Source organism: Glycine soja, chromosome 20, assembly GCF_004193775.1.
Source record: "Glycine soja cultivar W05 chromosome 20, ASM419377v2, whole genome shotgun sequence".
Lineage (NCBI taxonomy): Eukaryota > Viridiplantae > Streptophyta > Magnoliopsida > Fabales > Fabaceae > Glycine > Glycine soja.
Window position 1 is genome coordinate 20,794,427 of NC_041021.1, and position 13,007 is coordinate 20,807,433.

Sequence of the window (13,007 nt, forward strand, 5' to 3'; positions counted from 1 at the left end):
TGTGTCATAGGGAATCCATTGACCCAGCACTCTGGAGCGCTTATCCATGATGCCTTCTTCAGTAGGTCAGGCATTAGCATAAAACTCCATGACTACTTCAGGATCATATTTAGCCATGGGCTCTGCTAACTGTGTTTGATGCCTCCTAGCAATTTATGCCTGAAACTTTGTATACTCACCCTCTGCTAGCTGGACCTGCCTTTCCTTGAGAAAAGACCAATCTTTAATCACTTCAAAATGGCGCTGGTGTTCCTCGCTTCAGAAGTAGTGCCCATCAAACTCGATGTCTACAGGTGGAGCCATACTTGATCCATCTCCTATAGCGACTTTCCTGGCTCTTTTAGCAGAAAGCTTCTTTGGGTCCATATGTGACAACAAAAACAAAGGCAAAACGACACTAGCATCTTAGCAAAATTTATTTTCAAAAAGAGCTAGCCATTGAAAAAAAAAATCATTTATATATACTTTTTCATATATTTAAATTATTTTTAAGCGACCAAGGAGCTAATCTGTGCACAAGTTCAGTCTAGCATAGCCTTACAACCAAAAACATCATTAAGCACAAATTCAATCCACCTAACTACCCCAATTTTAACAAAAAAATGATGGTGATTCAAACCTAACAAGTTACTTGCCCATTAACAACTCAAATGATTTTTTCAATTCAATTCATAGCCCTATGTAAATTATCAATTTGAGTTTATATCTGTCGCAACCTACCCAGCGATGAGAGTGCGGGCGAAAAGCCAAAGGAGTGTCTTCCAAAAAGGAAAACACATGGGAGTCGCCACCAACATTTATTTGAGGAAAACGTTAGAAAAACCAAAAAGAGGTCTGTGAATTTCGAAAATAAGGGTTCGGGAGTTGTTTACACATAGGGAAGGTTAATCGAGTGTGTGCAACGTGACTTCGAAATTATTTATTTTCCCTTTTTATATTTTTATTTTTTTTGGGTCGATAAGGGTGTTTCCCTTGCTCCTATATATCCTCAGGTGTGATGAGGAATTCAGACCTATGTAGTTCTTTAAGTCTGAAAGCTTGTGTGTTGAGTTGGTTTTATGCTTTTGAAAGGTTCATTTTAGTTGCAAACAAAGAGTCGTTTAAGGCATTGGACCTTGAAACGATGTTCTAAATTTTGAAAAGCGGAGAGAATCATTAAGGCATTGGACCTTGGAACGATCTCAAGTGATATTTGATGAAATGAAGTTAGTTATGAGTTGGTTTTATCTTGGTTTTGTTTATTAATTTTCAATCTTTTTAACGATAATTTTACTGCACTAGTGATCGGTTAAGATTGAACTTTACAAAGAAAAAGAGATTGATGATGATAGATGGAGAAGATGAATGTGCACAAAACAACAAAGGGGGACCCCTATGGATGCATAGATCACATTCAAATCTTAAAAACAAAACTAACCGACGGTCGCACAAAGAACATCGAACAAGGAAGACATTGAAGTCTTTTGAAATGTAAACAAATACATTGTAGTCTTTTGAAAGCGTAAATGACTGAAGACATTGAAGTCTTTTGAAATGTAAACGAATACATTGTAGTCTTTTGAAAGCGTAAATGACTGAAGACATTGAAGTCTTTGAAATGTAAATGAAGACATTGTAGTCTTTTGAAAGCGTAAATGACTGAAGACATTGAATTCTTTGAAATGTAAATGAAGACATTGTAGTCTTTTGAAAGCATAAACGCCTGAAGACATTGAAGTCTTCGAAATGTAAATGAAGACAATGTAGTCTTTTGAAAGTGTAAATGACTGAAGACATTGAAGTCTTTGAAATGTAAATGAAGACATTGTAGTCTTTGAAAGCGTAAATGACTGAAGACATTGAAGTCTTTGAAATGTAAATGAAGACATTGTAGTCTTTGAAAGCGTAAATGACTGAAGACATTGAAGTCTTTGAAATGTAAATGAAGACATTGTAGTCTTTTGAAAGTGTAAACGACTAAAGACATTGAAGTCTTTGAAATGTAAATGAAGACATTGTAATCTTTTGAAAGCATAAATGACTGAAGAAATTGAAGTCATTGAAATGTAAATGAAGACATTGTAGTCTTTTGAAAGCGTAAAAGACTGAAAACATTGAAGTCTTTGAAATGTAAATGACAGAGGACTTTGAGTCCTATGAAAGCATAAAGGCAGAGGACTTTGAGTCCTATGAAAGATAAAGGTGAGGACTTTGAGTCCCATGAAATATAAAGGCGAGGACTTTGAGTCCAATGAAAGATAAAAGCGAGGACTTTAAGTCTTGTGAAAGATAAAGGCGAGGACTTTGAGTCCTATGAAGGTAAAGGTGAGGACTTTGAGTCCCATGAAAGATAAAGGTGAGGAATTTGAGTCCCATGAAATCATAAATCAAAGGATGTTGAGTCCTAATAAACAAGCCAGTAGGCACTAGTACCAAAGGGCTCAACCTTATGAGAAAGCAAGAGGTTGACTCTTTGAGAGGGTTTCTCATCCTAAACTTAAAAGATAGGACATTAGATTTGGGAAATTGGTATATAAAGATAAATCTATGCACTTATAATCTAATATGAACATGATTTTGGGGATGCAGATGCATGCAACCTTCATCTTGAAATGCTAGTAATGCAAAAGGTTTTGAATCATGAAAATTGTGTAATGCTCATGACATTCTTTTCCTATTTTTTTAATTTTGCTTTTGATTTGATTTTTTTTTTCTTTTTTTTTTCTTCTTGTGGAAAACACAGATTAACTGTCTCTTTCTGAAAGACATGATAACTCATGAGACCTTGTCCTATCTTTTTGCAAATTTCTTCAGGGACTCCCTTAAAGTGTTTGTTTTGTTTGATTTAGTCACTTGACAATTTTGGAATGACGGCAATGGAGCCGTTTGACATTTAATCAATCAACCGAAATATTGATCCTAGTAGGGTTTTCCCCTTTCTTTTTAAAAAGTTCGATTATTTTGCACAACAAGAAAACATAAGGCTTTGGGATCGATCGTGCGCCCCATTGAAGGATGGCAATGGATTGTCACACTTTGGTATGTGACCAAGTGAAACTTTCCCGATTTAAGATCTTAGAGTGATGCTAAAGGTCTGTCGATCCCGCTGAAACTTGATGACATGGGCTGATCCCAAAAGAATTTATACAACAAAGGCCACCCTTGGATTCAAAAGGAATCCTAAGGAGTCTGCATGAGCAACTAACATCAAATGTACCCTACTATCACAATTGTCTTTGGGCATTTTCCACGAGCTCCTGGTTGAATGAGTTTTCTTCTCAAATGTGCAAGTGTAAAACCTCGAGGATTCTCTTTATATATATATATATTCAACAATCACAAGTGTGTGCGGGTTTCATTCTAGAATCCCAACTTAAAAGCAAAATTAGTCATTCCTTGATCCACATGGGCTTTATTGGGCTTGTAACTTGGTCAGGGGTAAGAGGGCTATGAAAGAAAGGATTAGAGAGGCTCAAAGAGTGTTTGATGGTTATATTGAGTAAGAACCTTGAGAGTCTTGCTTGTACTTTTGTTCCTTTCAACTCTTGGGTCGGGTTCTACTTCTTTTGTCTTATACATTAATCCTTATTGCACTTTTTTGCCTTCCTTGTAAAATCGGGAGATCTTTTGTCTCTCCTTTTCTTCACTTTCCTTTGGCAGATTTTATTTTTCTTTTTCCTTTCATTGTTGCCCAACTTCATGCATGTGTTGTTTGCATTGCTCTTCTCGCCGATTTAGTGGTGGTTCCTACTCAGGGTTCCTATTTTGTTTTTGTTGTTTTTTTTTTGTGTTGTTTTTAGAAAACAAATATGCTTTGGCTCGAAGGGGGTGGCAAGGGATAAATTAGTGTTTGGGATGTTGAAACATGGCCATGTGTCATTTCAAATCTTGACCAGATACTTTTGTAGTTTGGATTTTGGGACCAAACCCCTGATAAACACGCTCCTGATTCTTTCTTCTTTTTATTTTTTATCAACCCTAATTTTTGCTTAGACTGCCCCTTCGGGTTTTCAACCTACCGGGTGAGAACTTCTGATTTGCCCCTAGGTTTACTTGAGGCTCATGCGTGGTGCCTCTCATTGTCCCTGTGTAGGGCTCTGAGGTATCTATTCATGTCTTTTGTCATGACCTTGTAGCAAGGAAACAAGAAAGAAGTTGTGCAGGTTCTCGAAAATGAATTTTCAAGGACAAGAAATATTTACAACATTTTCAATTGACAGATTAAGTCTAATGACTCTTGTTCTTGACAACTCACTTTTCTCTCAAAAGACAACCTTTAAGAATGATAAAATAAGGTCACATGAATGTTTGTACTTCTTATTTTGATTTGAAAGACAGTCAATCAAATCTTTTTTTCTTCTTTTTTACTTTACTCGTCATTTATAGTGTAACGACCCGCCTCATCGCTACGATATCAATACTCTAATATGCGATAATTTCAATTTTTATAAAAAGAACTCCCTTAATTTGCTTATGAAAATAGAAGTAATTTTGTCCCAACATACATTCGCTAAAACATACACATTTACTTAGGTGAATATATATATATATATATATATATATATATATATATATATATATATATATATATATATATATATATATATTTATATAGGAACAACAACTTAGTACACGTCATCCACATGATGGAAAATTAAAATTTGTTCATGCATATAAGTAAAATTTGAAGTTTACATCTTTGATTCAACAAAATGACTCATAACTCAACTATGGAGGAGTTGATAAACAAAATACAACTCTCTCCCAAAATAATGCCAACGTCGTCACGTCAGCTTGGCGGCTCCTCACCAGAATCTTACTCCCTGCACCCTGCTACTGTCATTCTGCTCCCACGAACAATGTTCGCGATCATCACAGGTATCAACCACACGATACAAATTTGCAAGGGTGAGTTCATTATAAAAATAACCAATACCAATTCCAAATAACCACAATTAGCAAGAAACACAGGCAAACATTATGAGCTTACATAACATTCATTATTCGACACTTACATCCAACAACTGTTCATCATCCACATTCAACAATTACTCATCATCCATATTCAACAATTACTCATCATCCATCCATGGATCCAATCAAGACTACACAGAATGATGCATGCACTTGACTCAACTCTCAGATGCAATGTGGTGCGTACCAACAACCAAATCCTAGGAAATAGCCTAAGCGTGTCCACACGACACTCTCACTTAAGAAACCATGTAGAGTTCGTCGAGACCACCCGGTTGTGCACGTAACTACCCCCCCATAGGTGATCAGCCTGGGGCCCAAAGGAGTTCCCTACCAGGTGACGCGCCCCCTCAGTACGAAGTACACTCTACCACAGTTATTCTATTTCCTGTTTCGTATGAGGTATGAGCGTGGCCACAAGCAATTGCCAAAGACCATGGACCAATTAAATCGCCTAAGCATCCCCTCAGAAATGCTTAGATTCTTTAACCACGCTTGTCCCCCATGAATGGGCCATCCGACAAGGTTAGTGCACTTCCCCTCCCCATGAACATACACTACCTACGACGTATGAACGTGACCACAAGCAAGTGCCAAAGACCATGGACCAATTAAAGCGCCTAAGCATCCCCTCGAAAATGCTTAGATTATTTAACCATGCTTATCCCCTATGAATGGGCCATCGGACAAGGTCAGTGCACTTCGCCCCCCATGAACATACACAATATCCAACATATCGAACATGGGCACCATCAAGTGCAATGACCATGGACAAATTAAAGCGCCTAAGCATCCCCGTAGAAATGCTTAGATTCTTTAACCACTCTAGTTCCCCACGAATGGGTCGTCTAACAAGGTCAATGCACCCCCCCATGAACATACACAACATGCACATGCCAATGCATTTCCAACATCAATCAACATTCCATTTCCATATCATTCTCAACATAGATATCATCTCGTCTCAATGACATTATCAACAACAACAACAACAACAACATCATTTCATATTTACATAATCATCAACATTAACATCAACCATGTTGACATGGTCTTTATTAACAACATCATCTCAAATCAATATCATCATAATTATCAATATCACCATATATCAATTAAAATCCTCAATAGTGACATCAGCAATAAATCGCATTACGCACATACATATTTTCTTTCATGCCTAAGATTCACGCTTCCCAGATCTTCAAACAACACAAATCAAATAGAGACAATAATTTCATTCATCACAATAAATATATATATTGCATCTCATTCGTCAAAACATAATTTTTCCTAAAAACTAGCATGCATACCAATAACAGTTATATCGCATCCCATTAGTTAAAAACATGATTTCTCTTGGAAAACCTACATGCACATCAAGGAAAATCATATCGCATCCCATTAGTTAAAAACATCATTTTCTATAAAGGAAAAATCAGCATGCAACAGGGACAGACAATTATTCTCATAGCTAAGTTCCCTGACCTTAACTATGGTGTTAACACGGCAAATTTTATAATAAACTCCCCTCACCTATTGTGAGCTACCCACGGGTCCCTCGTCACGTCACTTGGAGATTTATTTTTCGTCCCCGCTCGTCGGTTCCACATAAGCCTCTCAAGGGAAACCACGAAGGTCAGACCGGGCTTCGTTCTTAACCGAAACTGCGAGGCAAGTTGGAAGATTCTGCTTCGGTTGAAGGATTTCTCTCGGTGTGGGGTTTTAACGGAGAACAATGACAGTTTGTGGTGACTACTAGTGGCTGTGGGTGATGGAGAAAGAGATTGGAATTTCGGAAATGGTTTTGGAAGAAGGAAGGAGAAGAAAATGGCGTTTTTCCAAGGCTGCACGAAAAGCAAAGGCTGAAACACTCAAGTGTTTCAGCTCGCGGTAAAGGAAGCGCTTCTCACACTCCAGGCGTGGTATTGAAGATCGCAACGGTCAGATTGTGGAAAATTGTTCTGTACATTAGCCGACCCAATTTCGAGAAGATCCAACGGTTAACGAAGGCTGGGGAACATTTTTACCAAGACAGCTTCATCTAGCTTCCTTGAGAAGCTTCATTAAGAGGCTTCCTCGAGAAGCTTCCTCGTAACTTCTTTGAGAAGATTTCTTGAGAGGCTTCTTTGAGAAGCTAGATTCTTATCTACCCACACCCCTCTATGAACTAAATTAACCTCCTTGAAAATAATTACGGATAAAATAACATAACAAAATAATCAAACATCAAATATAATTACTATATATATATATATATATATATATATATATATATATATATATACATATCAGGGTGCTACATACAACACCCCACCAAATGTATAGAACGAGAAATTTTTGATTGAGTAGACTTGGAGATCAACTTAGGAGCGTAGGTCACTTGAGCAAACAAACCAACGGCTTACATTCACATTCCAATGAAAGTTAAATAAGCAAAGATGAAATTGTGAGAGAATGAGAGATAAAGACATCAAATTTATCCATATTATTAGCATTGTGATAATTTTTTACAATAATGGCATAAACTTGAAAATCCTAATGAGTCATTGGAGACATCTAACAACAATCTTCAAATTGCCCCACGCATAGTGTTGCTTGACAATGTCAGAATTCACAACCAATTGTCCTTCTCGAATTTTAGCCAGCCTGCATCAATTAGACTTTTCACCTTATGTTTCAAGGTCATACAATGCTCAATAGAATGCCCCAGAACTCCTCCATGATAAGCACATGTTGCATTCAAGTTGTACCCTCGGGAAAATGGAGGTTGAGGAACCTTTGCTGGGATTATGGCTACCATTGCATTATTCAGTAGATATGGGAGTAAGTTAGCATACGACACCAAAATTGGGGTGAATTCTACAGGCTTCTTTTCTGGAAAATTCCTTCCCTAGTTGGTGTTTTGGTTCGTGTTAAGGGTGGTTGATGTGCCATCATTTTCTTCCATTTTCTAAACCCTTTTTGCACCATTTTAATTACTGATTGGTCTTAATTGTCAATTAATTAGGCAGTTTTATTATTTGGGCTCATTTAGCTAATTTGATGTTTTTAATCTAATTTCAGGAATTAATGAAACATTGGGCTTAATTCGGATTTTGGTTGTGGACTTGAAGAGGGCAAATAAAGCAGCGCTTACCTTAATTAATTTTTAATTAGGAAATTTCGCAATTTTATTTTATGTGGTTCAGTGTTTATTTCGTTTTGGGCCAGAGTATTGTAATAGGGCCCAGTGACTTTGAGTGACTCTTTTTAAATAGCAGCCTTGGGATTCGTGAAGGCTATTCTGTTAGACTATTATTCAGAGCTTAGGGTTTATGGTTTTGAAGTTTTTCTGTTCTAATGCTATTGTTTCGTTCTTAATGCAATTTTCGATTTCCTGCTTCTAATTACAATTTCGTTCTTGTTTCTTCTTCTACTTTCATTTACGTTTCTGTTTTCATTTTCGTTTCTGTCTCATTTACGTTTCTGTTCATCTACGTTTCTGCTTCATGTTTCATTTACGTTTTCTGTTTGAATCTATGGAAGGCTAAATATTCTGGTGTTGTTTCCTTCTGAGGACGAAGCCCAACTCTCTTTGAGGTTTCGTTTATAATGTGGTTCCCTGGCAGTTTTCCCTTCACCAGTTAACCCAAATTCGTGAACATTAATCAGTGCACGTTTCGTGTTTGATTAATTGCCTCTGAGCCTAACTTGCGTTCATGCTTAATGGACGAAGGGCTAACTGGTGTATGTGGTGCCTAATCACGTATTGACAACCCTAGGTTGATTTTCGCTTAGTAAATTGAAATAGGGTTGGATTAAGTGGTTACTGTTAGGGACAAATTCACCATAACCCAGGATAAGAGAATGGCTTCTGAATCAGAGGAAACAACCCACTTTTAATATTATTAGTTTCGTATTCTAGTTTACTTGTTCTGCTCCTTAAATCACAAAACAAACAACCCCCCCCCCAATCGTTACTGTTACTGCAAGTATATTATGAACAATTGATTTATCATTGCTCGTTGGGAAACGACCTAGGATCACTTCCTAGTTACTGCATTTTCATGTTTATTTGATTCGGGTACGGCCTCGACCAGTGGTGTTTGGTATCGGATGTGCAACAGGCGGGTTTTGTGGCTGATTTAGGGGTGGCCTTTGTGGATGATTGGGTGTTCTTGGCTGATAGGGTGGTGAGTAATGAGAAGGGGTGATATTGGCTAAGTATTGATATTGTTGAGCTGGTGGGAAATTTGGCCATCTAGGAACGACAGTCACAGCTTGGGTTCCACCCTCCTTCTTATTCTCTCCATATGCCCCAGGCTTCCTATTCATCAAAGCAGGAAAATCAAATTTGCCTCTTCTCAGACTCACTTTGATCCTTTCGCCAGTGAACACTAAATCGGCAAAGCTAGAAGGCATGTAACCCACCATCTTCTCATAGTAGAACACCTGTAACATGTCTACTATCATTTTTATCATCTCCCTCTCCATCATTGGGGGCGCTACTTGAGCTGCCAGATCCCTCCACCTTTGGGCGCATTCTTTGAAAGATTCATGCTCCCTCTTAAGGCTTAACTTTTGCAATGGTTCAGCCTAAAAAAATATGAATAAGAAGGTAATATAAATGGCAAATAGAATAAAGAAGGATGTTACCCAATATTTCCAACAAAGGAAGTGTTGATCCTAGAACCGGAGCTCTGATTACCAAATGATATGAACCTTCATTGTACAAAGGCTGATTTAGGATCGTCTAGGATTAAACCTTGATGGAAAATGCGGAAATTGATTAAGGAAAGGATGGAAAATAAGGTGGTAAATTTTGTGGGTCTTAATAAGGTGGTTCTTGGCATAAAATGGAATAATGAGATGAGAAAATGTAGGTTAAGTGGTGGCTGGACAGAAATATAGAAATGGCAATAACTCAAGCTAAAGGGATCCAAATGAGGTGATTCCAAAACGAGGTGAAAGGTCTCGTCTTGAAATTCAATTTAGGCTCAAGAATCACTTAATTTGAGTGCGTAAAATGGGAGTTATGGCCACGAGATAATTCTGGGCAGAAGTGGATTTTCTGGAATTATGGTTTGAAAGAACACGGTTGAAGATGAAAGGAAGGAAAGAATCACTCTTTCCGGCGAGGGCAACACACAAAGGTTGTGAAAGTCCTTTGATACAGCCAGGGTGCTCTTGAATCACTCGAGAATTTAGGAGAATCACTCTCACTAAGATAAAAGAGATAAACTCTAATTTTCTGAATAAAACTCAACTTGTGTTTATTGATAAAATGGTTCAGCTTATATAGAAGCTTTACAGTAGATTTTAGTAATGACCCACTAACCTAGAATTAAAATAACTTAATGCCATTAACCTAGGGAATTAAAAAAAAACTTAATGGCTGAGTGTAACTGAAATTGTGGCAACCAAAAGTCACCCCCAACAGCCAACAAGTCAGCCACCATTTGGTCTCCCAAAAGGCTGATGTCTTGGTTGCTAATTGGGCCCTTATTACAACTTGAACTAAACCTAACTAAAGCCCTTTTATTTGATTAACCCAAAATATATTTTTGGTCAGCCAACTTTACAAGGATTAGGCCATTATTTAGACAAACTAAACACTCTAAAATTGAGACAAAGTGGTGCCATTTAGTCCTCATCCATTTGGGCCATGATACAACTCACAACCTTGGACTTTTCTCCTTGAAACTTGGGCTTGTATTCAAATAGTATGGACAACACTTGTTGAAGACCTTCCTTGGCTTTCCTTGCTCTAGCCCTTGTCATAGGCCCTCCAAGTCCTTCAAGTGGATCCTTGCCCTTGCTCTTGGTCATGCCCTCATCAGATTGCATCAGTTGGGAGGCAAGCCATATGGTGGGAAGGAATGCATGTTCTAAACTTGCACAGAATAGGGGCCACCCGTACTTCCTAATGCTTCGCCTCCCTGCCCTACCATATCCGAGATTGGAGAATTTACTTGATTGAGGCCAGATGGGTGAGTCGGATCCACCTCAGTGGCGATACACTTGGCAACGACTGTAGTCGTGTTGACCTCTATCATTTTCTCATACTCATCATGGCTTCCATCATTGTGGTCATTTTCTCTTTCATTGCCTCCATGTCAGCCTTCATCTGCTCTTGCACCTCCTCTATTTCACTCATTACTCTAGCTCTAGCATGTGTTTGGAAAAGGTGCCGTAAAGCACGCTCTTTCCTTATGATTATAAGGATTACGGTTCTGATTTGAAAGAAAGAATGTAATGAGCAATGCATCCAAATGTGAAAAGAAAAATAAGCATGGATGTATGTGAATGATATATTGTTGAAGTATTGCAATTTTTACACAGGACATTCAGTAGAACATAGGGTCGAATCAATTCAGATTTTCATTAAAGCAACATGGTTCATCAAATCTTGTTAGAGTCAAAGTGAAATTGGAAATAAAACATGGACATCAATAGTACTCAATTTTGTAAATTATTTAGCTCAATAATGTGTTGGCAGTAGCCAAAGAAGCTATGCAAACTCGATCCATCTTCTGCCCCAACTTTCGCAAGCTGGTTACTTCCATACTTGACCTTGACATGATGAAATCCTTTTCTTAAAATCATGTGCTTGGTTCGAACCCATAATTCAAGGAATAGAAATTTTGACTGTTAATACTTCGACAACATATCATAGAGATGAATGACTTGGGCACTTATGTTATGCATGACAAATGTAATTATGAGATCGACTTGAGACGCCCAAAGAACCATCATTTCCTGGTTCACAATGCATTAGGTACCATGTTCACATGATTTTCAATCATTTTTTTAAGAGAAATGAGTGTTTAATCCCAACATGATTTGTTTATAGCTATCATCATGGTACCCAACACATGTAACTATGGTGTAAAGTTCATTCTTCATTATGGCTTTCTTTTTGTTCTTTTTTTTGGTTTGTGTTTTCTTTTTTGTTTTTTTTTGCAGAGGAAAATGCAAGGACCATGTATAAGTGAACATAACATGCGAACAATGAAAATAGAATGTATGCAGTTGGCAAAACAAAAGCATGTTGAATGAAGATGTATGATAATGCAATGACTCATGCAAATGCAATGCATGAATATGATAAATGATAAATGCAGGAATGATATGTCCATTACGATGCCATAAAGAGATGCATGATGCGACCAAGGAACAAGCCAGAGTGAGTTTGCTATGTGCCCCCCTAATTTAGGAACCTAATGGAAAGGATCCAAAAGTCCCCTTCTAGTGACAACTCCCAAGGGTGGTTTCATGTAACTTTACTGGCTTCTAGAGATATCATCCTCTTAGGTAATACATTGTGGCAATAGGGACTATCAACGACAATGCATCAAGAAAAGAGGAAAACTCTAGATGAGGCTTCATTGTTATCCAACGAGTTAGAGACCCAACATGACCATAGATCGACCTCCACTCCTTATGGCTCACATAGACCCGGGTATAGTGCCTAATATCTCAACATGTGTGCGAGGTGTAGGTACCATGGGTGCATAGAACAAAAATATTTCTAACTATGAATGTAATAGATAGACAGAGACACACCAAACACAACAACATAGCAAAGGTTATATTCAAACATGGACAAAACAAAAGATAAAAGGGAAAAGGGAACAGAAATAAAGAAAAAGGCACGATAAAACATTGCACACTGATCAAATGGCTTAACTCTCTAACGTCCCCAGCGGAGTTGACATTTGTCACAACCTACCCTACGATAGGAGTGCGGGTGAAAAGCCAAAGGAGCGTCTTCCAAAAAGGAAAACGCGTGGGAGTCACCACCAACGTTTATTCGAGGAAAACATTAGAACAACCAAAAAGAGATCTACGAATTTCGAAAATAAGGGTTCGGGAGTTGTTTACGCATAGGAAAGGTATTAGCACCCCATGCGCCTGTCACAAGGGACAGCAACCTTTAATCGAGTGTGCGCAATGTGACTTCAAAATTATTTATTTTCCCTTTTTATATTTTTATTTTTTTGGGGTCGACAAGGGTGTTGCCCTTGCTCCTACGTATGCTTAGGTGAGATGAGGAATTCAGACCTACATAG